A 22,947-nucleotide genomic window follows, 5' to 3' on the forward strand; every position below is an offset into this window, starting at 1 on the left:
TCAGATGAGAGATTTGAACCTGGATTCAGTCACACCTCATGGTTTCTTGTCCATGTCTCTGCACACTCCCTGTAAATGCGGAAACAGCGCCCCCTGCTATTGACGTGCCCAAAACACCGCTGGCACAGTCCTCGTTAGTATAATGGACAGTATCTCCGCCTGTCTCGTGGAAGATAGGGGTTCGGTTCCCAGACGGGGAGAGTTTCCTTTTCTACCACGTGCTCATTGTTCACCAAGACAGACCAAAGAAGCACCTGTTGCACTGCACACCAGAATGGTACCACCATCTGTTCAGCAGTGGCGGACGAACCCTGACCCTCAATGTCGATGTCTAACTGGAGTCTGGGCTGTGTTCGTATTCTTGGAAGGAAGCCAAACACCTTTTTTCTCTGTGTCAAGCTCCTTGTACTTGTTTTCCATTATGTTTGTCATATTCACGATCCCCAAAAGAACGACATTGTCAATACCAGTCATACCACTGAGAGGCACGTCAACAAAGGACAGATTGGTAGATGGTGGACGAGATGAAGGCACCAGCTGCATGCAGGACACATGGTAACACTAACTCTACCAGCGCTTCTCTCCACTCATCTATTATACAAATTACTGTCAATTCACCTCAACAAAGTCTGATTCTGTGATAGTCAACATGAGCAAAGAAATGTGTTTCCGCCCAGTTTCGAGCCAGGGACCTTTCGCGTGTGAGGCGAACGTGATAACCGCTACACTACGGAAACCGACTATGTCCCTTACCACGGACATGACTGCCCTAATAGAAGCAAAACAACTTGGTTGATTGGGATATATGGAGATCAGATGAGAGATTTGAACCTGGATTCAGTCACAACTGATGGTGCCGAGTCCATGTCTCTGCAGACTCCCTGCAAATGTGGAAACAGCGCCCCCTGCTGTTGACGTGCCAAAAAAACAGATCGCGCAGTCCTCGTTAGTATAATGGACAGTATCTCCGCCTGTCACGCGGAAGATCGGGGTTCGATTCCCCGACGGGAAGAGTTTACTTTTCTACCACCTACTCATTGTTCACCAAGAAAGACCAAAGAAGCACACCAGAATGGTACCACCATCTGTTCAGCAGTGGCGGACGAAGCCTGACCCTCAATGTCGATGTGTAACTGGAGTCTGGGCTGTGTTCGTATTCTTGGAAGGAAGCCAAACTCCTTTTTTCTCTGTGTCAAGCTCCTTGTCCTTGTCTTCCATTATGTTTGTCATCTTCATGGATACGATCCCCAAAAGAGCGACAGTGTTAATAAAGTCACACTACTGATCCACGAATGACAAGCACTTCAACAAAGGACAGATTGGTAGAAGAGGGAGGAGATGAAGGCACCAGCTGCATACAGGACAGATATTACACACTTATTCACTTATTATACAAATGACTGTCAATTCACTTCAATAGAGTCTGATTATGTGAGAGTCAACATGAGCAAAGAACTGTCTTTCCGCCCGATGACCTTTCTTTGAGAGTCAACATGAGCAAAGAACTGTGTTTCCACCCGATTTTGGGCCAGGGACCTTTCTGTGAGAGTCAACATGAGCAAAGAACTGTGTTTCCGCCCGGTTTCGAGCCGGGGACCTTTCGCGTGTTAGGCGAACGTGATAACCGCTACACTACGGAAACCGACAGTAAGCCCCTGCACGGACATTACTGCCCTAATGCGCCTGCATTACAAGCAAGACAACATGTTTAATTGGGCTATAGAGAGATCAGATGAGAGATTTGAACCTGGATTCAGTCACACCTCATGGTTTCTTGTCCATGTCTCTGCACACTCCCTGTAAATGCGGAAACAGCGCCCCCTGCTATTGACGTGCCCAAAACACTGCTGGCGCAGTCCTCGTTAGTATAATGGACAGTATCTCCGCCTGTCTCGTGGAAGATAGGGGTTCGATTCCCAGACGGGGAGAGTTTCCTTTTCTACCACGTGCTCATTGTTCACCAAGACAGACCAAAGAAGCACCTGTTGCACTGCACACCAGAATGGTACCACCATCTGTTCAGCAGTGGCGGACGAACCCTGACCCTCAATGTCGATGTCTAACTGGAGTCTGGGCTGTGTTCGTATTCTTGGAAGGAAGCCAAACACCTTTTTTCTCTGTGTCAAGCTCCTTGTACTTGTTTTCCATTATGTTTGTCATATTCACGATCCCCAAAAGAGCGACATTGTCAATACCAGTCATACCACTGAGAGGCACGTCAACAAAGGACAGATTGGTAGATGGTGGACGAGATGAAGGCACCAGCTGCATGCAGGACACATGGTAACACTAACTGTACCAGCGCTTCTCTCCACTCATCTATTATACAAATTACTGTCAATTCACCTCAACAAAGTCTGATTCTGTGATAGTCAACATGAGCAAAGAAATGTGTTTCCGCCCGGTTTCGAGCCGGGGACCTTTCGCTTGTGAGGCGAACGTGATAACCGCTACACTACGGAAACCGACAATGTGCCTTTCCACGGACATGAATGCCCTAATAGAAGCAAAACAACTTGGTTGATTGGGATATATGGAGATCAGATGAGAGATTTGAACCTGGATTCAGTCACAACTGATGGTGCCGAGTCCATGTCTCTGCACACTCCCTGTAAATGTGGAAACAGCGCCCCATGCTGTTGACGTGCCAAAAAAACATATAGCGCAGTCCTCGTTAGTATAATGGACAGTATCTCCGCCTGTCACGCGGAAGATCGGGGTTCGATTCCCCGACGGGGAGAGTTTCCTTTTCTACCACCTACTCATTGTTCACCAAGTAAGACCAAAGAAGCACACCAGAATGGTACCACCATCTGTTCAGCAGTGGCGGACGAAGCCTGACCCTCAATGTCGATGTGTAACTGGAGTCTGGGCTGTGTTCGTATTCTTGGAAGGAAGCCAAACTCCTTTTTTCTCTGTGTCAAGCTCCTTGTCCTTGTCTTCCATTATGTTTGTGATCTTCATGGATACGATCCCCAAAAGAGCGACAGTGTTAATAAAGTCACACTACTGATCCACGAATGACAAGCACTTCAACAAAGGACAGATTGGTAGAAGAGGGAGGAGATGAAGGCACCAGCTGCATACAGGACAGATATTACACACTTATTCACTTATTATACAAATGACTGTCAATTCACTTCAATAGAGTCTGATTATGTGAGAGTCAACATGAGCAAAGAACTGTCTTTCCACCCGGTGACCTTTCTTTGAGAGTCAACATGAGCAAAGAACTGTGTTTCCACCCGATTTTGGGCCAGGGACCTTTCTGTGAGAGTCAACATGAGCAAAGAACTGTGTTTCCGCCCGGTTTCGAGCCGGGGACCTTTCGCGTGTTAGGCGAACGTGATAACCGCTACACTACGGAAACCGACAGTAAGCCCCTGCACGGACATTACTGCCCTAATGCGCCTGCATTACAAGCAAGACAACATGTTTAATTGGGCTATAGAGAGATCAGATGAGAGATTTGAACCTGGATTCAGTCACACCTCATGGTTTCTTGTCCATGTCTCTGCACACTCCCTGTAAATGCGGAAACAGCGCCCCCTGCTGTTGACGTGCCCAAAACACCGCTGGCGCAGTCCTCGTTAGTATAATTGACAGTATCTCCGCCTGTCTCGTGGAAGATCGGGGTTCGATTCCCAGACGGGGAGAGTTTCCTTTTCTACCACGTGCTCATTGTTCACCAAGACAGACCAAAGAAGCACCTGTTGCACTGCACACCAGAATGGTACCACCATCTGTTCAGCAGTGGCGGACGAACCCTGACCCTCAATGTCGATGTCTAACTGGAGTCTGGGCTGTGTTCGTATTCTTGGAAGGAAGCCAAACACCTTTTTTCTCTGTGTCAAGCTCCTTGTACTTGTTTTCCATTATGTTTGTCATATTCACGATCCCCAAAAGAGCGACATTGTCAATACCAGTCATACCACTGAGAGGCACGTCAACGAAGGACAGATTGGTAGATGGTGGACGAGATGAAGGCACCAGCTGCATGCAGGACACATGGTAACACTAACTGTACCAGCGCTTCTCTCCACTCATCTATTATACAAATTACTGTCAATTCACCTCAACAAAGTCTGATTCTGTGATAGTCAACATGAGCAAAGAAATGTGTTTCCGCCCGGTTTCAAGCCGGGGACCTTTCGCGTGTGAGGCGAACGTGATAACCGCTACACTACGGAATCCGACAATGTGCCTTTCCACGGACATGAATGCCCTAATAGAAGCAAAACAACTTGGTTGATTGGGATATATGGAGATCAGATGAGAGATTTGAACCTGGATTCAGTCACAACTGATGGTGCCGAGTCCATGTCTCTGCAGACTCCCTGCAAATGTGGAAACAGCGCCCCCTGCTGTTGACGTGCCAAAAAAACAGATGGCGCAGTCCTCGTTAGTATAATGGACAGTATCTCCGCCTGTCACGCGGAAGATCGGGGTTCGATTCCCCGACGGGGAGAGTTTCCTTTTCTACCACCTACTCATTGTTCACCAAGAAAGACCAAAGAAGCACACCAGAATGGTACCACCATCTGTTCAGCAGTGGCGGACGAAGCCTGACCCTCAATGTCGATGTGTAACTGGAGTCTGGGCTGTGTTCGTATTCTTGGAAGGAAGCCAAACTCCTTTTTTCTCTGTGTCAAGCTCCTTGTCCTTGTCTTCCATTATGTTTGTGATCTTCATGGATACGATCCCCAAAAGAGCGACAGTGTTAATAATGTCACACTACTGATCCACGAATGACAAGCACTTCAACAAAGGACAGATTGGTAGAAGAGGGAGGAGATGAAGGCACCAGCTGCATACAGGACAGATATTACACACTTATTCACTTATTATACAAATGACTGTCAATTCACTTCAATAGAGTCTGATTATGTGAGAGTCAACATGAGCAAAGAACTGTCCTTCCGCCCGGTGACCTTTCTTTGAGAGTCAACATGAGCAAAGAACTGTGTTTCCACCCGATTTTGGGCCAGGGACCTTTCGCGTGTTAGGCGAACGTGATAAGCGCCACACTACGGAAACCGACAGTAAGCCCCTGCACGGACATTTCTGCCCTAATGCGCCTGCATTACAAGCAAGACAACATGTTTAATTGGGCTATAGAGAGATCAGATGAGAGATTTGAACCTGGATTCAGTCACACCTCATGGTTTCTTGTCCATGTCTCTGCACAATCCCTGTAAATGCGGAAACAGCGCCCCCTGCTATTGACGTGCCCAAAACACCGCTGGCGCAGTCCTCGTTAGTATAATGGACAGTATCTCCGCCTGTCTCGTGGAAGATAGGGGTTCGATTCCCAGACGGGGAGAGTTTCCTTTTCTACCACGTGCTCATTGTTCACCAAGACAGACCAAAGAAGCACCTGTTGCACTGCACACCAGAATGGTACCACCATCTGTTCAGCAGTGGCGGACGAACCCTGACCCTCAATGTCGATGTCTAACTGGAGTCTGGGCTGTGTTCGTATTCTTGGAAGGAAGCCAAACACCTTTTTTCTCTGTGTCAAGCTCCTTGTACTTGTTTTCCATTATGTTTGTCATATTCACGATCCCCAAAAGAGCGACATTGTCAATACCAGTCATACCACTGAGAGGCACGTCAACAAAGGACAGATTGGTAGATGGTGGACGAGATGAAGGCACCAGCTGCATGCAGGACACATGGTAACACTAACTGTACCAGCGCTTCTCTCCACTCATCTATTATACAAATTACTGTCAATTCACCTCAACAAAGTCTGATTCTGTGATAGTCAACATGAGCAAAGAAATGTGTTTCCGCCCGGTTTCGAGCCGGGGACCTTTCGCGTGTGAGGCGAACGTGATAACCGCTACACTACGGAAACCGACTATGTCCCTTTCCACGGACATGACTGCCCTAATAGAAGCAAAACAACTTGGTTGATTGGGATATATGGAGATCAGATGAGAGATTTGAACCTGGATTCAGTCACAACTGATGGTGCCGAGTCCATGTCTCTGCAGACTCCCTGCAAATGTGGAAACAGCGCCCCCTGCTGTTGACGTGCCAAAAAAACAGATCGCGCAGTCCTCGTTAGTATAATGGACAGTATCTCCGCCTGTCACGCGGAAGATCGGGGTTCGATTCCCCGACGGGGAGAGTTTGCTTTTCTACCACCTACTCATTGTTCACCAAGAAAGACCAAAGAAGCACACCAGAATGGTACCACCATCTGTTCAGCAGTGGCGGACGAAGCCTGACCCTCAATGTCGATGTGTAACTGGAGTCTGGGCTGTGTTCGTATTCTTGGAAGGAAGCCAAACTCCTTTTTTCTCTGTGTCAAGCTCCTTGTCCTTGTCTTCCATTATGTTTGTCATCTTCATGGATACGATCCCCAAAAGAGCGACAGTGTTAATAAAGTCACACTACTGATCCACGAATGACAAGCACTTCAACAAAGGACAGATTGGTAGAAGAGGGAGGAGATGAAGGCACCAGCTGCATACAGGACAGATATTACACACTTATTCACTTATTATACAAATGACTGTCAATTCACTTCAATAGAGTGTGATTATGTGAGAGTCAACAAGAGCAAAGAACTGTCTTTCCACCCGATGACCTTTCTTTGAGAGTCAACATGAGCAAAGAACTGTGTTTCCACCCGATTTTGGGCCAGGGACCTTTCTGTGAGAGTCAACATGAGCAAAGAACTGTGTTTCCGCCCGGTTTCGAGCCGGGGACCTTTCGCGTGTTAGGCGAACGTGATAACCGCTACACTACGGAAACCGACAGTAAGCCCCTGCACGGACATTACTGCCCTAATGCGCCTGCATTACAAGCAAGACAACATGTTTAATTGGGCTATAGAGAGATCAGATGAGAGATTTGAACCTGGATTCAGTCACACCTCATGGTTTCTTGTCCATGTCTCTGCACACTCCCTGTAAATGCGGAAACAGCGCCCCCTGCTATTGACGTGCCCAAAACACCGCTGGCGCAGTCCTCGTTAGTATAATGGACAGTATCTCCGCCTGTCTCGTGGAAGATAGGGGTTCGATTCCCAGACGGGGAGAGTTTCCTTTTCTACCACGTGCTCATTGTTCACCAAGACAGACCAAAGAAGCACCTGTTGCACTGCACACCAGAATGGTACCACCATCTGTTCAGCAGTGGCGGACGAACCCTGACCCTCAATGTCGATGTCTAACTGGAGTCTGGGCTGTGTTCGTATTCTTGGAAGGAAGCCAAACACCTTTTTTCTCTGTGTCAAGCTCCTTGTACTTGTTTTCCATTATGTTTGTCATATTCACGATCCCCAAAAGAGCGACATTGTCAATACCAGTCATACCACTGAGAGGCACGTCAACAAAGGACAGATTGGTAGATGGTGGACGAGATGAAGGCACCAGCTGCATGCAGGACACATGGTAACACTAACTGTACCAGCGCTTCTCTCCACTCATCTATTATACAAATTACTGTCAATTCACCTCAACAAAGTCTGATTCTGTGATAGTCAACATGAGCAAAGAAATGTGTTTCCGCCCGGTTTCGAGCCGGGGACCTTTCGCGTGTGAGGCGAACGTGATAACCGCTACACTACGGAAACCGACAATGTGCCTTTCCACGGACATGAATGCCCTAATAGAAGCAAAACAACTTGGTTGATTGGGATATATGGAGATCAGATGAGAGATTTGAACCTGGATTCAGTCACAACTGATGGTGCCGAGTCCATGTCTCTGCACACTCCCTGTAAATGTGGAAACAGCGCCCCATGCTGTTGACGTGCCAAAAAAACAGATCGCGCAGTCCTCGTTAGTATAATGGACAGTATCTCCGCCTGTCACGCGGAAGATCGGGGTTCGATTCCCCGACGGGGAGAGTTTGCTTTTCTACCACCTACTCATTGTTCACCAAGAAAGACCAAAGAAGCACACCAGAATGGTACCACCATCTGTTCAGCAGTGGCGGACGAAGCCTGACCCTCAATGTCGATGTGTAACTGGAGTCTGGGCTGTGTTCGTATTCTTGGAAGGAAGCCAAACTCCTTTTTTCTCTGTGTCAAGCTCCTTGTCCTTGTCTTCCATTATGTTTGTCATCTTCATGGATACGATCCCCAAAAGAGCGACAGTGTTAATAAAGTCACACTACTGATCCACGAATGACAAGCACTTCAACAAAGGACAGATTGGTAGAAGAGGGAGGAGATGAAGGCACCAGCTGCATACAGGACAGATATTACACACTTATTCACTTATTATACAAATGACTGTCAATTCACTTCAATAGAGTGTGATTATGTGAGAGTCAACAAGAGCAAAGAACTGTCTTTCCACCCGATGACCTTTCTTTGAGAGTCAACATGAGCAAAGAACTGTGTTTCCACCCGATTTTGGGCCAGGGACCTTTCTGTGAGAGTCAACATGAGCAAAGAACTGTGTTTCCGCCCGGTTTCGAGCCGGGGACCTTTCGCGTGTTAGGCGAACGTGATAACCGCTACACTACGGAAACCGACAGTAAGCCCCTGCACGGACATTACTGCCCTAATGCGCCTGCATTACAAGCAAGACAACATGTTTAATTGGGCTATAGAGAGATCAGATGAGAGATTTGAACCTGGATTCAGTCACACCTCATGGTTTCTTGTCCATGTCTCTGCACACTCCCTGTAAATGCGGAAACAGCGCCCCCTGCTATTGACGTGCCCAAAACACCGCTGGCGCAGTCCTCGTTAGTATAATGGACAGTATCTCCGCCTGTCTCGTGGAAGATAGGGGTTCGATTCCCAGACGGGGAGAGTTTCCTTTTCTACCACGTGCTCATTGTTCACCAAGACAGACCAAAGAAGCACCTGTTGCACTGCACACCAGAATGGTACCACCATCTGTTCAGCAGTGGCGGACGAACCCTGACCCTCAATGTCGATGTCTAACTGGAGTCTGGGCTGTGTTCGTATTCTTGGAAGGAAGCCAAACACCTTTTTTCTCTGTGTCAAGCTCCTTGTACTTGTTTTCCATTATGTTTGTCATATTCACGATCCCCAAAAGAGCGACATTGTCAATACCAGTCATACCACTGAGAGGCACGTCAACAAAGGACAGATTGGTAGATGGTGGACGAGATGAAGGCACCAGCTGCATGCAGGACACATGGTAACACTAACTGTACCAGCGCTTCTCTCCACTCATCTATTATACAAATTACTGTCAATTCACCTCAACAAAGTCTGATTCTGTGATAGTCAACATGAGCAAAGAAATGTGTTTCCGCCCGGTTTCGAGCCGGGGACCTTTCGCGTGTGAGGCGAACGTGACAACCGCTACACTACGGAAACCGACAATGTGCCTTTCCACGGACATGAATGCCCTAATAGAAGCAAAACAACTTGGTTGATTGGGATATATGGAGATCAGATGAGAGATTTGAATCTGGATTCAGTCACAACTGATGGTGCCGAGTCCATGTCTCTGCACACTCCCTGTAAATGTGGAAACAGCGCCCCATGCTGTTGACGTGCCAAAAAAACAGATAGCGCAGTCCTCGTTAGTATAATGGACAGTATCTCCGCCTGTCACGCGGAAGATCGGGGTTCGATTCCCCGACGGGGAGAGTTTCCTTTTCTACCACCTACTCATTGTTCACCAAGAAAGACCAAAGAAGCACACCAGAATGGTACCACCATCTGTTCAGCAGTGGCGGACGAAGCCTGGCCCTCAATGTCGATGTGTAACTGGAGTCTGGGCTGTGTTCGTATTCTTGGAAGGAAGCCAAACTCCTTTTTTCTCTGTGTCAAGCTCCTTGTCCTTGTCTTCCATTATGTTTGTCATCTTCATGGATACGATCCCCAAAAGAGCGACAGTGTTAATAAAGTCACACTACTGATCCACGAATGACAAGCACTTCAACAAAGGACAGATTGGTAGAAGAGGGAGGAGATGAAGGCACCAGCTGCATACAGGACAGATATTACACACTTATTATACAAATGACTGTCAATTCACTTCAATAGAGTGTGATTATGTGAGAGTCAACATGAGCAAAGAACTGTCTTTCCACCCGGTGACCTTTCTTTGAGAGTCAACATGAGCAAAGAACTGTGTTTCCACCCGATTTTGGGCCAGGGACCTTTCTGTGAGAGTCAACATGAGCAAAGAACTGTGTTTCCGCCCGGTTTCGAGCCGGGGACCTTTCGCGTGTTAGGCGAACGTGATAACCGCTACACTACGGAAACCGACAGTAAGCCCCTGCACGGACATTACTGCCCTAATGCGCCTGCATTACAAGCAAGACAACATGTTTAATTGGGCTATAGAGAGATCAGATGAGAGATTTGAACCTGGATTCAGTCACACCTCATGGTTTCTTGTCCATGTCTCTGCACACTCCCTGTAAATGCGGAAACAGTGCCCCCTGCTGTTGACGTGCCCAAAACACCGCTGGCGCAGTCCACGTTAGTATAATGGACAGTATCTCCGCCTGTCTCGTGGAAAATAGGGGCTCGATTCCCAGACGGGGAGAGTTTCCTTTTCTACCACGTGCTCATTGTTCACCAAGACAGACCAAAGAAGCACCTGTTGCACTGCACACCAGAATGGTACCACCATCTGTTCAGCAGTGGCGGACGAACCCTGACCCTCAATGTCGATGTCTAACTGGAGTCTGGGCTGTGTTCGTATTCTTGGAAGGAAGCCAAACACCTTTTTTCTCTGTGTCAAGCTCCTTGTACTTGTTTTCCATTATGTTTGTCATATTCACGATCTCCAAAAGAGCGACATTGTCAATACCAGTCATACCACTGAGAGGCACGTCAACAAAGGACAGATTGGTAGATGGTGGACGAGATGAAAGCACCAGCTGCATGCAGGACACATGGTAACACTAACTCTACCAGCGCTTCTCTCCACTCATCTATTATACAAATTACTGTCAATTCACCTCAACAAAGTCGGATTCGGTGATAGTCAACATGAGCAATGAAATGTGTTTCCGCCTGGTTTCGAGCCAGGGACCTTTCGCGTGTGAGGCGAACGTGATAACCGCTACACTACGGAAACCGACGATGTCCCTTTCCACGGACATGACTGCCCTAATAGAAGCAAAACAACTTGGTTGATTGGGATATATGGAGATCAGATGAGAGATTTGAACCTGGATTCAGTCACAACTGATGGTGCCGAGTCCATGTCTCTGCAGACTCCCTGCAAATGTGGAAACAGCGCCCCCTGCTGTTGACGTGCCAAAAAAACAGATGGCGCAGTCCTCGTTAGTATAATGGACAGTATCTCCGCCTGTCACGCGGAAGATCGGGGTTCGATTCCCCGACGGGGAGAGTTTCCTTTTCTACCACCTACTCATTGTTCACCAAGAAAGACCAAAGAAGCACACCAGAATGGTACCACCATCTGTTCAGCAGTGGCGGACGAAGCCTGACCCTCAATGTCGATGTGTAACTGGAGTCTGGGCTGTGTTCGTATTCTTGGAAGGAAGCCAAACTCCTTTTTTCTCTGTGTCAAGCTCCTTGTCCTTGTCTTCCATTATGTTTGTCATCTTCATGGATACGATCCCCAAAAGAGCGACAGTGTTAATAAAGTCACACTACTGATCCACGAATGACAAGCACTTCAACAAAGGACAGATTGGTAGAAGAGGGAGGAGATGAAGGCACCAGCTGCATACAGGACAGATATTACACACTTATTCACTTATTATACAAATGACTGTCAATTCACTTCAATAGAGTCTGATTATGTGAGAGTCAACATGAGCAAAGAACTGTCCTTCCGTCCGGTGACCTTTCTTTGAGAGTCAACATGAGCAAAGAACTGTGTTTCCACCCGATTTTGGGCCAGGGACCTTTCTGTGAGAGTCAACATGAGCAAAGAACTGTGTTTCCGCCCGGTTTCGAGCCGGGGACCTTTCGCGTGTTAGGCGAACGTGACAACCGCTACACTGCGGAAACCGACAGTAAGCCCCTGCACGGACATTACTGCCCTAATGCGCCTGCATTACAAGCAAGACAACATGTTTAATTGGGCTATAGAAAGATCAGATGAGAGATTTGAACCTGGATTCAGTCACACCTCATGGTTTCTTGTCCATGTCTCTGCACACTCCCTGTAAATGCGGAAACATCGCCCCCTGCTGTTGACGTGCCCAAAACACCGCTGGCGCAGTCCACGTTAGTATAATGGACAGTATCTCCGCCTGTCTCGTGGAAGATAGGGGTTCGATTCCCAGACGGGGAGAGTTTCCTTTTCTACCACGTGCTCATTGTTCACCAAGACAGACCAAAGAAGCACCTGTTGCACTGCACACCAGAATGGTACCACCATCTGTTCAGCAGTGGCGGACGAACCCTGACCCTCAATGTCGATGTCTAACTGGAGTCTGGGCTGTGTTCGTATTCTTGGAAGGAAGCCAAACACCTTTTTTCTCTGTGTCAAGCTCCTTGTACTTGTTTTCCATTATGTTTGTCATATTCACGATCCCCAAAAGAGCGACATTGTCAATACCAGTCATACCACTGAGAGGCACGTCAACAAAGGACAGATTGGTAGATGGTGGACGAGATGAAGGCACCAGCTGCATGCAGGACACATGGTAACACTAACTGTACCAGCGCTTCTCTCCACTCATCTATTATACAAATTACTGTCAATTCACCTCAACAAAGTCTGATTCTGTGATAGTCAACATGAGCAAAGAAATGTGTTTCCGCCCGGTTTCGAGCCGGGGACCTTTCGCGTGTGAGGCGAACGTGACAACCGCTACACTACGGAAACCGACAATGTGCCTTTCCACGGACATGAATGCCCTAATAGAAGCAAAACAACTTGGTTGATTGGGATATATGGAGATCAGATGAGAGATTTGAATCTGGATTCAGTCACAACTGATGGTGCCGAGTCCATGTCTCTGCACACTCCCTGTAAATGTGGAAACAGCGCCCCATGCTGTTGACGTGCCAAAAAAACAGATAGCGCAGTCCTCGTTAGTATAATGGACAGTATCTCCGCCTGTCACGCGGAAGATCGGGGTTCGATTCCCCGACGGGGAGAGTTTCCTTTTCTACCACCTACTCATTGTTCACCAAGAAAGACCAAAGAAGCACACCAGAATGGTACCACCATCTGTTCAGCAGTGGCGGACGAAGCCTGGCCCTCAATGTCGATGTGTAACTGGAGTCTGGGCTGTGTTCGTATTCTTGGAAGGAAGCCAAACTCCTTTTTTCTCTGTGTCAAGCTCCTTGTCCTTGTCTTCCATTATGTTTGTCATCTTCATGGATACGATCCCCAAAAGAGCGACAGTGTTAATAAAGTCACACTACTGATCCACGAATGACAAGCACTTCAACAAAGGACAGATTGGTAGAAGAGGGAGGAGATGAAGGCACCAGCTGCATACAGGACAGATATTACACACTTATTATACAAATGACTGTCAATTCACTTCAATAGAGTGTGATTATGTGAGAGTCAACATGAGCAAAGAACTGTCTTTCCACCCGGTGACCTTTCTTTGAGAGTCAACATGAGCAAAGAACTGTGTTTCCACCCGATTTTGGGCCAGGGACCTTTCTGTGAGAGTCAACATGAGCAAAGAACTGTGTTTCCGCCCGGTTTCGAGCCGGGGACCTTTCGCGTGTTAGGCGAACGTGATAACCGCTACACTACGGAAACCGACAGTAAGCCCCTGCACGGACATTACTGCCCTAATGCGCCTGCATTACAAGCAAGACAACATGTTTAATTGGGCTATAGAGAGATCAGATGAGAGATTTGAACCTGGATTCAGTCACACCTCATGGTTTCTTGTCCATGTCTCTGCACACTCCCTGTAAATGCGGAAACAGTGCCCCCTGCTGTTGACGTGCCCAAAACACCGCTGGCGCAGTCCACGTTAGTATAATGGACAGTATCTCCGCCTGTCTCGTGGAAGATAGGGGCTCGATTCCCAGACGGGGAGAGTTTCCTTTTCTACCACGTGCTCATTGTTCACCAAGACAGACCAAAGAAGCACCTGTTGCACTGCACACCAGAATGGTACCACCATCTGTTCAGCAGTGGCGGACGAACCCTGACCCTCAATGTCGATGTCTAACTGGAGTCTGGGCTGTGTTCGTATTCTTGGAAGGAAGCCAAACACCTTTTTTCTCTGTGTCAAGCTCCTTGTACTTGTTTTCCATTATGTTTGTCATATTCACGATCCCCAAAAGAGCGACATTGTCAATACCAGTCATACCACTGAGAGGCACGTCAACAAAGGACAGATTGGTAGATGGTGGACGAGATGAAAGCACCAGCTGCATGCAGGACACATGGTAACACTAACTGTACCAGCGCTTCTCTCCACTCATCTATTATACAAATTACTGTCAATTCACCTCAACAAAGTCTGATTCTGTGATAGTCAACATGAGCAAAGAAATGTGTTTCCGCCCGGTTTCGAGCCGGGGACCTTTCGCGTGTGAGGCGAACGTGATAACCGCTACACTACGGAAACCGACAATGTGCCTTTCCACGGACATGAATGCCCTAATAGAAGCAAAACAACTTGGTTGATTGGGATATATGGAGATCAGATGAGAGATTTGAACCTGGATTCAGTCACAACTGATGGTGCCGAGTCCATGTCTCTGCACACTCCCTGTAAATGTGGAAACAGCGCCCCATGCTGTTGACGTGCCAAAAAAACAGATAGCGCAGTCCTCGTTAGTATAATGGACAGTATCTCCGCCTGTCACGCGGAAGATCGGGGTTCGATTCCCCGACGGGGAGAGTTTCCTTTTCTACCACCTACTCATTGTTCACCAAGAAAGACCAAAGAAGCACACCAGAATGGTACCACCATCTGTTCAGCAGTGGCGGACGAAGCCTGACCCTCAATGTCGATGTGTAACTGGAGTCTGGGCTGTGTTCGTATTCTTGGAAGGAAGCCAAACTCCTTTTTTCTCTGTGTCAAGCTCCTTGTCCTTGTCTTCCATTATGTTTGTGATCTTCATGGATACGATCCCCAAAAGAGCGACAGTGTTAATAAAGTCACACTACTGATCCACGAATGACAAGCACTTCAACAAAGGACAGATTGGTAGAAGAGGGAGGAGATGAAGGCACCAGCTGCATACAGGACAGATATTACACACTTATTCACTTATTATACAAATGACTGTCAATTCACTTCAATAGAGTCTGATTATGTGAGAGTCAACATGAGCAAAGAACTGTCTTTCCGCCCGGTGACCTTTCTTTGAGAGACAACATGAGCAAAGAACTGTGTTTCCACCCGATTTTGGGCCAGGGACCTTTCTGTGAGAGTCAACATGAGCAAAGAACTGTGTTTCCGCCCGGTTTCGAGCCGGGGACCTTTCGCGTGTTAGGCGAACGTGATAACCGCTACACTACGGAAACCGACAGTAAGCCCCTGCACGGACATTACTGCCCTAATGCGCCTGCATTACAAGCAAGACAACATGTTTAATTGGGCTATAGAGAGATCAGATGAGAGATTTGAACCTGGATTCAGTCACACCTCATGGTTTCTTGTCCATGTCTCTGCACACTCCCTGTAAATGCGGAAACAGCGCCCCCTGCTATTGACGTGCCCAAAACACCGCTGGCGCAGTCCTCGTTAGTATAATGGACAGTATCTCCGCCTGTCTCGTGGAAGATAGGGGTTCGATTCCCAGACGGGGAGAGTTTCCTTTTCTACCACGTGCTCATTGTTCACCAAGACAGACCAAAGAAGCACCTGTTGCACTGCACAGCAGAATGGTACCACCATCTGTTCAGCAGTGGCGGACGAACCCTGACCCTCAATGTCGATGTCTAACTGGAGTCTGGGCTGTGTTCGTATTCTTGGAAGGAAGCCAAACACCTTTTTTCTCTGTGTCAAGCTCCTTGTACTTGTTTTCCATTATGTTTGTCATATTCACGATCCCCAAAAGAGCGACATTGTCAATACCAGTCATACCACTGAGAGGCACGTCAACAAAGGACAGATTGGTAGATGGTGGACGAGATGAAGGCACCAGCTGCATGCAGGACACATGGTAACACTAACTGTACCAGCGCTTCTCTCCACTCATCTATTATACAAATTACTGTCAATTCACCTCAACAAAGTCTGATTCTGTGATAGTCAACATGAGCAAAGAAATGTGTTTCCGCCCGGTTTCGAGCCGGGGACCTTTCGCGTGTGAGGCGAACGTGATAACCGCTACACTACGGAAACCGACAATGTGCCTTTCCACGGACATGAATGCCCTAATAGAAGCAAAACAACTTGGTTGATTGGGATATATGGAGATCAGATGAGAGATTTGAACCTGGATTCAGTCACAACTGATGGTGCCGAGTCCATGTCTCTGCACACTCCCTGTAAATGTGGAAACAGCGCCCCATGCTGTTGACGTGCCAAAAAAACAGATAGCGCAGTCCTCGTTAGTATAATGGACAGTATCTCCACCTGTCACGCGGAAGATCGGGGTTCGATTCCCCGACGGGGAGAGTTTCCTTTTCTACCACCTACTCATTGTTCACCAAGAAAGACCAAAGAAGCACACCAGAATGGTACCACCATCTGTTCAGCAGTGGCGGACGAAGCCTGACCCTCAATGTCGATGTGTAACTGGAGTCTGGGCTGTGTTCGTATTCTTGGAAGGAAGCCAAACTCCTTTTTTCTCTGTGTCAAGCTCCTTGTCCTTGTCTTCCATTATGTTTGTGATCTTCATGGATACGATCCCCAAAAGAGCGACAGTGTTAATAAAGTCACACTACTGATCCACGAATGACAAGCACTTCAACAAAGGACAGATTGGTAGAAGAGGGAGGAGATGAAGGCACCAGCTGCATACAGGACAGATATTACACACTTATTCACTTATTATACAAATGACTGTCAATTCACTTCAATAGAGTGTGATTATGTGAGAGTCAACATGAGCAAAGAACTGTCTTTCCACCCGGTGACCTTTCTTTGAGAGTCAACATGAGCAAAGAACTGTGTTTCCACCCGATTTTGGGCCAGGGACCTTTCTGTGAGAGTCAACATGAGCAAAGAACTGTGTTTCCGCCCGGTTTCGAGCCGGGGACCTTTCTCGTGTTAGGCGAACGTGATAACCGCTACACTACGGAAACCGACAGTAAGCCCCTGCACGGACATTACTGCCCTAATGCGCCTGCATTACAAGCAAGACAACATGTTTAATTGGGCTATAGAGAGATCAGATGAGAGATTTGAACCTGGATTCAGTCACACCTCATGGTTTCTTGTCCATGTCTCTGCACACTCCCTGTAAATGCGGAAACAGCGCCCCCTGCTATTGACGTGCCCAAAACACCGCTGGCGCAGTCCTCGTTAGTATAATGGACAGTATCTCCGCCTGTCTCGTGGAAGATAGGGGTTCGATTCCCAGACGGGGAGAGTTTCCTTTTCTACCACGTGCTCATTGTTCACCAAGACAGACCAAAGAAGCACCTGTTGCACTGCACAGCAGAATGGTACCACCATCTGTTCAGCAGTGGCGGACGAACCCTGACCCTCAATGTCGATGTCTAACTGGAGTCTGGGCTGTGTTCGTATTCTTGGAAGGAAGCCAAACACCTTTTTTCTCTGTGTCAAGCTCCTTGTACTTGTTTTCCATTATGTTTGTCATATTCACGATCCCCAAAAGAGCGACATTGTCAATACCAGTCATACCACTGAGAGGCACGTCAACAAAGGACAGATTGGTAGATGGTGGACGAGATGAAGGCACCAGCTGCATGCAGGACACATGGTAACACTAACTGTACCAGCGCTTCTCTCCACTCATCTATTATACAAATTACTGTCAATTCACCTCAACAAAGTCTGATTCTGTGATAGTCAACATGAGCAAAGAAATGTGTTTCCGCCCGGTTTCGAGCCGGGGACCTTTCGCGTGTGAGGCGAACGTGACAACCGCTACACTACGGAAACCGACAATGTGCCTTTCCACGGACATGAATGCCCTAATAGAAGCAAAACAACTTGGTTGATTGGGATATATGGAGATCAGATGAGAGATTTGAATCTGGATTCAGTCACAACTGATGGTGCCGAGTCCATGTCTCTGCACACTCCCTGTAAATGTGGAAACAGCGCCCCATGCTGTTGACGTGCCAAAAAAACAGATAGCGCAGTCCTCGTTTTAATAATGGACAGTATCTCCGCCTGTCACGCGGAAGATCGGGGTTCGATTCCCCGACGGGGAGAGTTTCCTTTTCTACCACCTACTCATTGTTCACCAAGAAAGACCAAAGAAGCACACCAGAATGGTACCACCATCTGTTCAGCAGTGGCGGACGAAGCCTGGCCCTCAATGTCGATGTGTAACTGGAGTCTGGGCTGTGTTCGTATTCTTGGAAGGAAGCCAAACTCCTTTTTTCTCTGTGTCAAGCTCCTTGTCCTTGTCTTCCATTATGTTTGTCATCTTCATGGATACGATCCCCAAAAGAGCGACAGTGTTAATAAAGTCACACTACTGATCCACGAATGACAAGCACTTCAACAAAGGACAGATTGGTAGAAGAGGGAGGAGATGAAGGCACCAGCTGCATACAGGACAGATATTACACACTTATTATACAAATGACTGTCAATTCACTTCAATAGAGTGTGATTATGTGAGAGTCAACATGAGCAAAGAACTGTCTTTCCACCCGGTGACCTTTCTTTGAGAGTCAACATGAGCAAAGAACTGTGTTTCCACCCGATTTTGGGCCAGGGACCTTTCTGTGAGAGTCAACATGAGCAAAGAACTGTGTTTCCGCCCGGTTTCGAGCCGGGGACCTTTCGCGTGTTAGGCGAACGTGATAACCGCTACACTACGGAAACCGACAGTAAGCCCCTGCACGGACATTACTGCCCTAATGCGCCTGCATTACAAGCAAGACAACATGTTTAATTGGGCTATAGAGAGATCAGATGAGAGATTTGAACCTGGATTCAGTCACACCTCATGGTTTCTTGTCCATGTCTCTGCACACTCCCTGTAAATGCGGAAACAGCGCCCCCTGCTATTGACGTGCCCAAAACACCGCTGGCGCAGTCCTCGTTAGTATAATGGACAGTATCTCCGCCTGTCACGCGGAAGATCGGGGTTCGATTCCCCGACGGGGAGAGTTTCCTTTTCTACCACCTACTCATTGTTCACCAAGAAAGACCAAAGAAGCACACCAGAATGGTACCACCATCTGTTCAGCAGTGGCGGACGAAGCCTGACCCTCAATGTCGATGTGTAACTGGAGTCTGGGCTGTGTTCGTATTCTTGGAAGGAAGCCAAACACCTTTTTTCTCTGTGTCAAGCTCCTTGTGCTTGTTTTCCATTATGTTTGTCATATTCACGATCCCCAAAAGAGCGACATTGTCAATACCAGTCATACCACTGAGAGGCACGTCAACAAAGGACAGATTGGTAGATGGTGGACGAGATGAAGGCACCAGCTGCATGCAGGACACATGGTAACACTAACTCTACCAGCGCTTCTCTCCACTCATCTATTATACAAATTACTGTCAATTCACCTCAACAAAGTCTGATTCTGTGATAGTCAACATGAGCAAAGAAATGTGTTTCCGCCCAGTTTCGAGCCAGGGACCTTTCGCGTGTGAGGCGAACGTGATAACCGCTACACTACGGAAACCGACTATGTCCCTTTCCACGGACATGACTGCCCTAATAGAAGCAAAACAACTTGGTTGATTGGGATATATGGAGATCAGATGAGAGATTTGAACCTGGATTCAGTCACAACTGATGGTGCCAAGTCCATGTCTCTGCAGACTCCCTGCAAATGTGGAAACAGCGCCCCCTGCTGTTGACGTGCCAAAAAAACAGATCGAGCAGTCCTCGTTAGTATAATGGACAGTATCTCTGCCTGTCACGCGGAAGATCGGGGTTCGATTCCCCGACGGGGAGAGTTTCCTTTTCTACCACCTACTCATTGTTCACCAAGAAAGACCAAAGAAGCACACCAGAATGGTACCACCATCTGTTCAGCAGTGGCGGACGAAGCCTGACCCTCAATGTCGATGTGTAACTGGAGTCTGGGCTGTGTTCGTATTCTTGGAAGGAAGCCAAACTCCTTTTTTCTCTGTGTCAAGCTCCTTGTCCTTGTCTTCCATTATGTTTGTGATCTTCATGGATACGATCCCCAAAAGAGCGACAGTGTTAATAAAGTCACACTACTGATCCACGAATGACAAGCACTTCAACAAAGGACAGATTGGTAGAAGAGGGAGGAGATGAAGGCACCAGCTGCATACAGGACAGATATTACACACTTATTCACTTATTATACAAATGACTGTCAATTCACTTCAATAGAGTCTGATTATGTGAGAGTCAACATGAGCAAAGAACTGTCTTTCCGCCCGGTGACCTTTCTTTGAGAGACAACATGAGCAAAGAACTGTGTTTCCACCCGATTTTGGGCCAGGGACCTTTCTGTGAGAGTCAACATGAGCAAAGAACTGTGTTTCCGCCCGGTTTCGAGCCGGGGACCTTTCGCGTGTTAGGCGAACGTGATAACCGCTACACTACAGAAACCGACAGTAAGCCCCTGCACGGACATTACTGCCCTAATGCGCCTGCATTACAAGCAAGACAACATGTTTAATTGGGCTATAGAGAGATCAGATGAGAGATTTGAACCTGGATTCAGTCACACCTCATGGTTTCTTGTCCATGTCTCTGCACACTCCCTGTAAATGCGGAAACAGCGCCCCCTGCTGTTGACGTGCCCAAAACACTGCTGGCGCAGTCCTCGTTAGTATAATGGACAGTATCTCCGCCTGTCTCGTGGAAGATAGGGGTTCGATTCCCAGACGGGGAGAGTTTCCTTTTCTACCACGTGCTCATTGTTCACCAAGACAGACCAAAGAAGCACCTGTTGCACTGCACAGCAGAATGGTACCACCATCTGTTCAGCAGTGGCGGACGAACCCTGACCCTCAATGTCGATGTCTAACTGGAGTCTGGGCTGTGTTCGTATTCTTGGAAGGAAGCCAAACACCTTTTTTCTCTGTGTCAAGCTCCTTGTACTTGTTTTCCATTATGTTTGTCATATTCACGATCCCCAAAAGAGCGACATTGTCAATACCAGTCATACCACTGAGAGGCACGTCAACAAAGGACAGATTGGTAGATGGTGGACGAGATGAAGGCACCAGCTGCATGCAGGACACATGGTAACACTAACTGTACCAGCGCTTCTCTCCACTCATCTATTATACAAATTACTGTCAATTCACCTCAACAAAGTCTGATTCTGTGATAGTCAACATGAGCAAAGAAATGTGTTTCCGCCCGGTTTCGAGCCGGGGACCTTTCGCGTGTGAGGCGAACGTGATAACCGCTACACTACGGAAACCGACAATGTGCCTTTCCACGGACATGAATGCCCTAATAGAAGCAAAACAACTTGGTTGATTGGGATATATGGAGATCAGATGAGAGATTTGAACCTGGATTCAGTCACAACTGATGGTGCCGAGTCCATGTCTCTGCACACTCCCTGTAAATGTGGAAACAGCGCCCCATGCTGTTGACGTGCCAAAAAAACAGATAGCGCAGTCCTCGTTAGTATAATGGACAGTATCTCCGCCTGTCACGCGGAAGATCGGGGTTCGATTCCCCGACGGGGAGAGTTTCCTTTTCTACCACCTACTCATTGTTCACCAAGAAAGACCAAAGAAGCACACCAGAATGGTACCACCATCTGTTCAGCAGTGGCGGACGAAGCCTGACCCTCAATGTCGATGTGTAACTGGAGTCTGGGCTGTGTTCATATTCTTGGAAGGAAGCCAAACTCCTTTTTTCTCTGTGTCAAGCTCCTTGTCCTTGTCTTCCATTATGTTTGTGATCTTCATGGATACGATCCCCAAAAGAGCGACAGTGTTAATAAAGTCACACTACTGATCCACGAATGACAAGCACTTCAACAAAGGACAGATTGGTAGAAGAGGGAGGAGATGAAGGCACCAGCTGCATACAGGACAGATATTACACACTTATTCACTTATTATACAAATGACTGTCAATTCACTTCAATAGAGTCTGATTATGTGAGAGTCAACATGAGCAAAGAACTGTCTTTCCGCCCGGTGACCTTTCTTTGAGAGACAACATGAGCAAAGAACTGTGTTTCCACCCGATTTTGGGCCAGGGACCTTTCTGTGAGAGTCAACATGAGCAAAGAACTGTGTTTCCGCCCGGTTTCGAGCCGGGGACCTTTCGCGTGTTAGGCGAACGTGATAACCGCTACACTACGGAAACCGACAGTAAGCCCCTGCACGGACATTACTGCCCTAATGCGCCTGCATTACAAGCAAGACAACATGTTTAATTGGGCTATAGAGAGATCAGATGAGAGATTTGAACCTGGATTCAGTCACACCTCATGGTTTCTTGTCCATGTCTCTGCACACTCCCTGTAAATGCGGAAACAGCGCCCCCTGCTATTGACGTGCCCAAAACACCGCTGGCGCAGTCCTCGTTAGTATAATGGACAGTATCTCCGCCTGTCTCGTGGAAGATAGGGGTTCGATTCCCAGACGGGGAGAGTTTCCTTTTCTACCACGTGCTCATTGTTCACCAAGACAGACCAAAGAAGCACCTGTTGCACTGCACAGCAGAATGGTACCACCATCTGTTCAGCAGTGGCGGACGAACCCTGACCCTCAATGTCGATGTCTAACTGGAGTCTGGGCTGTGTTCGTATTCTTGGAAGGAAGCCAAACACCTTTTTTCTCTGTGTCAAGCTCCTTGTACTTGTTTTCCATTATGTTTGTCATATTCACGATCCCCAAAAGAGCGACATTGTCAATACCAGTCATACCACTGAGAGGCACGTCAACAAAGGACAGATTGGTAGATGGTGGACGAGATGAAGGCACCAGCTGCATGCAGGACACATGGTAACACTAACTGTACCAGCGCTTCTC

At 47.7% G+C, this 22,947-nt stretch overlaps 33 non-coding genes across 33 annotated transcripts; 10 read left to right on the forward strand and 23 right to left on the reverse strand.

Moving 5' to 3' along the window:
- Nucleotides 1-664: 664 nt before the first annotated feature.
- On the reverse strand, nucleotides 665-737 carry trnav-cac (transfer RNA valine (anticodon CAC)). The gene has a single exon. It is a non-coding gene; the product is annotated as a tRNA-Val (tRNA).
- Nucleotides 738-1,569: 832 nt separating this feature from the next.
- trnav-aac (transfer RNA valine (anticodon AAC)) lies at nucleotides 1,570-1,642 on the reverse strand. The gene has a single exon. It is a non-coding gene; the product is annotated as a tRNA-Val (tRNA).
- Nucleotides 1,643-2,392: 750 nt separating this feature from the next.
- Nucleotides 2,393-2,465, reverse strand: trnav-cac (transfer RNA valine (anticodon CAC)). The gene has a single exon. It is a non-coding gene; the product is annotated as a tRNA-Val (tRNA).
- A 203-nt stretch (nucleotides 2,466-2,668) lies between these two features.
- Nucleotides 2,669-2,740, forward strand: trnad-guc (transfer RNA aspartic acid (anticodon GUC)). The gene has a single exon. It is a non-coding gene; the product is annotated as a tRNA-Asp (tRNA).
- A 557-nt stretch (nucleotides 2,741-3,297) lies between these two features.
- On the reverse strand, nucleotides 3,298-3,370 carry trnav-aac (transfer RNA valine (anticodon AAC)). Its single transcript has one exon. It is a non-coding gene; the product is annotated as a tRNA-Val (tRNA).
- Nucleotides 3,371-4,396: 1,026 nt separating this feature from the next.
- On the forward strand, nucleotides 4,397-4,468 carry trnad-guc (transfer RNA aspartic acid (anticodon GUC)). Its single transcript has one exon. It is a non-coding gene; the product is annotated as a tRNA-Asp (tRNA).
- Nucleotides 4,469-5,787: 1,319 nt separating this feature from the next.
- Nucleotides 5,788-5,860, reverse strand: trnav-cac (transfer RNA valine (anticodon CAC)). The gene has a single exon. It is a non-coding gene; the product is annotated as a tRNA-Val (tRNA).
- A 203-nt stretch (nucleotides 5,861-6,063) lies between these two features.
- trnad-guc (transfer RNA aspartic acid (anticodon GUC)) lies at nucleotides 6,064-6,135 on the forward strand. The gene has a single exon. It is a non-coding gene; the product is annotated as a tRNA-Asp (tRNA).
- Nucleotides 6,136-6,692: 557 nt separating this feature from the next.
- trnav-aac (transfer RNA valine (anticodon AAC)) lies at nucleotides 6,693-6,765 on the reverse strand. The gene has a single exon. It is a non-coding gene; the product is annotated as a tRNA-Val (tRNA).
- A 750-nt stretch (nucleotides 6,766-7,515) lies between these two features.
- Nucleotides 7,516-7,588, reverse strand: trnav-cac (transfer RNA valine (anticodon CAC)). The gene has a single exon. It is a non-coding gene; the product is annotated as a tRNA-Val (tRNA).
- Nucleotides 7,589-7,791: 203 nt separating this feature from the next.
- Nucleotides 7,792-7,863, forward strand: trnad-guc (transfer RNA aspartic acid (anticodon GUC)). The gene has a single exon. It is a non-coding gene; the product is annotated as a tRNA-Asp (tRNA).
- A 557-nt stretch (nucleotides 7,864-8,420) lies between these two features.
- Nucleotides 8,421-8,493, reverse strand: trnav-aac (transfer RNA valine (anticodon AAC)). The gene has a single exon. It is a non-coding gene; the product is annotated as a tRNA-Val (tRNA).
- A 750-nt stretch (nucleotides 8,494-9,243) lies between these two features.
- Nucleotides 9,244-9,316, reverse strand: trnav-cac (transfer RNA valine (anticodon CAC)). The gene has a single exon. It is a non-coding gene; the product is annotated as a tRNA-Val (tRNA).
- Nucleotides 9,317-9,519: 203 nt separating this feature from the next.
- Nucleotides 9,520-9,591, forward strand: trnad-guc (transfer RNA aspartic acid (anticodon GUC)). The gene has a single exon. It is a non-coding gene; the product is annotated as a tRNA-Asp (tRNA).
- A 549-nt stretch (nucleotides 9,592-10,140) lies between these two features.
- Nucleotides 10,141-10,213, reverse strand: trnav-aac (transfer RNA valine (anticodon AAC)). The gene has a single exon. It is a non-coding gene; the product is annotated as a tRNA-Val (tRNA).
- A 750-nt stretch (nucleotides 10,214-10,963) lies between these two features.
- trnav-cac (transfer RNA valine (anticodon CAC)) lies at nucleotides 10,964-11,036 on the reverse strand. Its single transcript has one exon. It is a non-coding gene; the product is annotated as a tRNA-Val (tRNA).
- A 203-nt stretch (nucleotides 11,037-11,239) lies between these two features.
- trnad-guc (transfer RNA aspartic acid (anticodon GUC)) lies at nucleotides 11,240-11,311 on the forward strand. The gene has a single exon. It is a non-coding gene; the product is annotated as a tRNA-Asp (tRNA).
- Nucleotides 11,312-12,691: 1,380 nt separating this feature from the next.
- Nucleotides 12,692-12,764, reverse strand: trnav-cac (transfer RNA valine (anticodon CAC)). The gene has a single exon. It is a non-coding gene; the product is annotated as a tRNA-Val (tRNA).
- A 203-nt stretch (nucleotides 12,765-12,967) lies between these two features.
- On the forward strand, nucleotides 12,968-13,039 carry trnad-guc (transfer RNA aspartic acid (anticodon GUC)). The gene has a single exon. It is a non-coding gene; the product is annotated as a tRNA-Asp (tRNA).
- Nucleotides 13,040-13,588: 549 nt separating this feature from the next.
- Nucleotides 13,589-13,661, reverse strand: trnav-aac (transfer RNA valine (anticodon AAC)). Its single transcript has one exon. It is a non-coding gene; the product is annotated as a tRNA-Val (tRNA).
- A 750-nt stretch (nucleotides 13,662-14,411) lies between these two features.
- On the reverse strand, nucleotides 14,412-14,484 carry trnav-cac (transfer RNA valine (anticodon CAC)). The gene has a single exon. It is a non-coding gene; the product is annotated as a tRNA-Val (tRNA).
- A 203-nt stretch (nucleotides 14,485-14,687) lies between these two features.
- On the forward strand, nucleotides 14,688-14,759 carry trnad-guc (transfer RNA aspartic acid (anticodon GUC)). Its single transcript has one exon. It is a non-coding gene; the product is annotated as a tRNA-Asp (tRNA).
- A 557-nt stretch (nucleotides 14,760-15,316) lies between these two features.
- trnav-aac (transfer RNA valine (anticodon AAC)) lies at nucleotides 15,317-15,389 on the reverse strand. The gene has a single exon. It is a non-coding gene; the product is annotated as a tRNA-Val (tRNA).
- A 750-nt stretch (nucleotides 15,390-16,139) lies between these two features.
- trnav-cac (transfer RNA valine (anticodon CAC)) lies at nucleotides 16,140-16,212 on the reverse strand. The gene has a single exon. It is a non-coding gene; the product is annotated as a tRNA-Val (tRNA).
- An 832-nt stretch (nucleotides 16,213-17,044) lies between these two features.
- On the reverse strand, nucleotides 17,045-17,117 carry trnav-aac (transfer RNA valine (anticodon AAC)). The gene has a single exon. It is a non-coding gene; the product is annotated as a tRNA-Val (tRNA).
- Nucleotides 17,118-17,867: 750 nt separating this feature from the next.
- trnav-cac (transfer RNA valine (anticodon CAC)) lies at nucleotides 17,868-17,940 on the reverse strand. The gene has a single exon. It is a non-coding gene; the product is annotated as a tRNA-Val (tRNA).
- An 824-nt stretch (nucleotides 17,941-18,764) lies between these two features.
- trnav-aac (transfer RNA valine (anticodon AAC)) lies at nucleotides 18,765-18,837 on the reverse strand. Its single transcript has one exon. It is a non-coding gene; the product is annotated as a tRNA-Val (tRNA).
- Nucleotides 18,838-19,051: 214 nt separating this feature from the next.
- trnad-guc (transfer RNA aspartic acid (anticodon GUC)) lies at nucleotides 19,052-19,123 on the forward strand. The gene has a single exon. It is a non-coding gene; the product is annotated as a tRNA-Asp (tRNA).
- A 450-nt stretch (nucleotides 19,124-19,573) lies between these two features.
- Nucleotides 19,574-19,646, reverse strand: trnav-cac (transfer RNA valine (anticodon CAC)). Its single transcript has one exon. It is a non-coding gene; the product is annotated as a tRNA-Val (tRNA).
- An 832-nt stretch (nucleotides 19,647-20,478) lies between these two features.
- Nucleotides 20,479-20,551, reverse strand: trnav-aac (transfer RNA valine (anticodon AAC)). The gene has a single exon. It is a non-coding gene; the product is annotated as a tRNA-Val (tRNA).
- A 750-nt stretch (nucleotides 20,552-21,301) lies between these two features.
- On the reverse strand, nucleotides 21,302-21,374 carry trnav-cac (transfer RNA valine (anticodon CAC)). The gene has a single exon. It is a non-coding gene; the product is annotated as a tRNA-Val (tRNA).
- Nucleotides 21,375-21,577: 203 nt separating this feature from the next.
- Nucleotides 21,578-21,649, forward strand: trnad-guc (transfer RNA aspartic acid (anticodon GUC)). The gene has a single exon. It is a non-coding gene; the product is annotated as a tRNA-Asp (tRNA).
- A 557-nt stretch (nucleotides 21,650-22,206) lies between these two features.
- On the reverse strand, nucleotides 22,207-22,279 carry trnav-aac (transfer RNA valine (anticodon AAC)). Its single transcript has one exon. It is a non-coding gene; the product is annotated as a tRNA-Val (tRNA).
- Nucleotides 22,280-22,947: the final 668 nt, after the last annotated feature.

The sequence above is a fragment of the Centropristis striata genome, chromosome 14 (genome assembly GCF_030273125.1).
Source record: "Centropristis striata isolate RG_2023a ecotype Rhode Island chromosome 14, C.striata_1.0, whole genome shotgun sequence".
Lineage (NCBI taxonomy): Eukaryota > Metazoa > Chordata > Actinopteri > Perciformes > Serranidae > Centropristis > Centropristis striata.